This window comes from Sinocyclocheilus anshuiensis, unplaced genomic scaffold (genome assembly GCF_001515605.1).
Source record: "Sinocyclocheilus anshuiensis isolate Anshui unplaced genomic scaffold, SAMN03320099.WGS_v1.1 scaffold1089, whole genome shotgun sequence".
Taxonomy (NCBI): Eukaryota; Metazoa; Chordata; class Actinopteri; order Cypriniformes; family Cyprinidae; genus Sinocyclocheilus; species Sinocyclocheilus anshuiensis.
In genome coordinates this window covers 1,070,817-1,073,773 of record NW_015555709.1, presented here as the reverse complement: position 1 = coordinate 1,073,773, position 2,957 = coordinate 1,070,817, and the positions used below count along the sequence as shown (strand labels likewise).

Genomic DNA, 2,957 nt, shown 5'->3' with positions numbered 1-2,957 from the left:
GCAGGTGAGTTATATATATATATATATATATATTAGTGCTGTCAAACGATTAATCATGATTAATCGCATCCGAAATGTTTATTTATTGTGTATATATAAATACACACACATACAGTATATATTTCGAAAATATTTCCATGTATATACATTTATATATTTATATTTTATATATTATATATAAATATATTTCATATATAAACATAACATATTTTTGATATGTATTGAGGGGAGGGGGACATTAAAGCACTGGTATTTCAAAGCCCTTTTTATCCAATTATCTTTTTATCCAGCTATCTTGAGATGTTCATTTTTACAAGAGTTACACAATGGGATGTAGATGCGTTATTTGAATATTTGTACACTCCCCCTTTAGGCCTACTCCCTTGAGATAGCTTTTTAGTAGAGGTAAGGTTAGGCCTAGTATCTGTCATGAGTCTTTCCTCAACAAATCCTTGCTTTTGAATTAATAGTTAAAGACAACAAATTGTCCTTATTATTATCCACAATTGTCAAATTAGGAGTCAAAATCATGTAATCTGACACAGTGACTATCGTGACCGACAAAAATATCGTCCCTCATATGAATTTACGAATTGGTTGAGTGAATGATACAACTAATTTATAATGCACAAAAGGCCACTTCCTTTTCTACGGAGCCCCGCACATGACATGCGAGAAAAAAAAAGTAAATCGTGCTCTACTTCCTGTCCGCATTCTCATAAAACAGTGTGGATGCCTCTCACTTAAAATGATGCACAAATTATTATTTGATGCGCAAAACTATATCGAGCGCACAATTTACTTAAAATTAGGGAACGAATTAGTAAATTGTGTGCACGATTTACTTTTTACCCCTGCATGTCATTTCACTTTTTGCCACCTACTGGCGTGATTAAAGAGAAAGAGCAATAGAACTAATTAGTGAATGAATTAATCTTTTTTTTTTTGGTGAACTGGTTTCAAATCTAAATTTCCGAATTAAGTTTCCAAATCAAATCTAAGCCTCTACTAAACCAGGCACTGCCAAACTTTCTCAACCGAGGAGCTCTCCATCCAGACTCTTGTTCAACTCGAAAACCTCATGACATATAAATAGCAACATTCAACATTTTAAAATTAATTCATTGCATTACTTGTGATTAAAATATTTATGTGTCTCAATTCTTGGTTGAAAAAACATTAAAAATATGAGGAAGCTGAAGTAAGAATATGTCAATCAATCATTCGCTTAGAAAAGCATTGATTTGATGTCCATCTGTTAGAGCTTTATTGTAGAGATCATATTTGACATTAGGTTTTATAATGAAAAAGAGCATGCTGTTAAAACACACTTCAGTCAGAGCAGATGCCATGTTTTATTTGTTGTGATGTGAGGACAGAAGTACAGTCTGTTCAATGTTTTTAGATGTTGTGAACCTGGTGTTTTTTTAACTTTAAACCGCATAAACACATTTCATTACACCAAATACACAAAATTATGTTCTTTTTAGCAGCATCATATGACCCCTTTAAATATTTATTTCGGTTGACAAAACACATTATTTTAAATGTGTCAAATATGATGTGTAATAAATTGGAATTGCATACAAGCACACTTTTATGCTGCTTTAGCATGCAAAAATGTCTACATACTTAATCTTATTCGAAGTACATACTTTTGGATGAGACGTTGCATCAAAGCATGGATGAGTCTGTTATGATATGTCTGTCTCCATCTGTTTTCATGCGTGTGTGAGAGAGACAGAATTAATTTGTGACATTTATATGTGTGAGGGACAAACAAAAATAGCAAGTGTCAGAGAGAATGGCAATGTACCCATGTTGTTATGTGTTTCTTTCTGACAGAGCCCATCTGCACCAAGGCATTGTCTTCACTCTGCTGTAAAGATGAGTTCTTGGCTGCTTGCTGTGTCATGGCATTTCAACACCATCAAAAAATCATTACAGACCAGAGAGGAACAGGAAGATAGACATGCCAGATGTTAGACATACATTATGTCACACAGGTAATATATCTACAACATTTTTTTGTTCACACAAACTGCATTCTTGCATTACGAACAGTTGGACGGAACATAATGTACATTTATAGGAGCTTTAACTCCCATACAGCATATCTAGAGATGCTCATCACACTCTAGATTCATCTGATTGGTCTATTGTTATACAACTGATATTGATCTGCAGTTTTCATTTTTTTCTTGACCCAGAGTCTTAAATGCTGCAAAATACAGCAAGATTCAGGGCTAACCTTGCAGTAATAATAATAATATGTTGATGATGATGGGCCTTTCAAAATGACTTATGCTTTATACTAGTGGTCTTTAAATGGGTGTTTAAAGAAGAACTACAAATTTAGGTTCCTGGAAATGTGACTTAAAGGCGTGAGATCTTAAAGAGGTAGTGCATGTTTAGACCTGGCACATTTACAATGCAAAAAAACAGCCCCCCAAACACAAACCACAAATAATGGTGCAAAAACTTCCCAAACTTACAGGGGTTTTGTCACCGTTTACTTACTCTCATGTCTTTGATTCTGTGGGATACAAAAGACGATATGAGAGTTAATTTGTCTGTACAGTGAAAGTCAATGGGGTACAAAATATTTATAAAAATGTAAAAACATTTTTTTAAATAAAAAATACAATTATACAGGTTTGGAGCAACATATTGTGAATATTTTTTTATTCAAATTTTTGGATGAACTATCCCTTTAAGTTTGAATGCAGTTTTGGCACAATGGGAACAAATGAGTTATTATTGTATATTTTATGAAAGTATAAATAGGCAGAAGTAAAGATTGACAGCTATGAATGGCTTTAGAAGACTTGGAATACTGGAAGAGTTGGATTTGGACTGTTTTGTTTTACTTTATGCCATTTTTATTGTCCTTGAAGCCACCTTTCCACTGTCATTCGCATATGATTGTATGATTGTCAACGTGTATGATACTCGTT

At 33.3% G+C, this 2,957-nt stretch overlaps 1 long non-coding RNA gene across 1 annotated transcript in view; it reads left to right on the top strand.

The window, feature by feature from the left end:
- The window catches only part of LOC107671877 (uncharacterized), a 10,650-nt gene that overhangs the window by 1,234 nt on the left and 6,459 nt on the right, over positions 1–2,957 (top strand). The window contains exon 2 of the long non-coding RNA XR_001632266.1: positions 1,846–2,006. This is a non-coding gene — a long non-coding RNA (uncharacterized LOC107671877). The remainder of the gene's footprint in view (positions 1–1,845; positions 2,007–2,957) is intronic.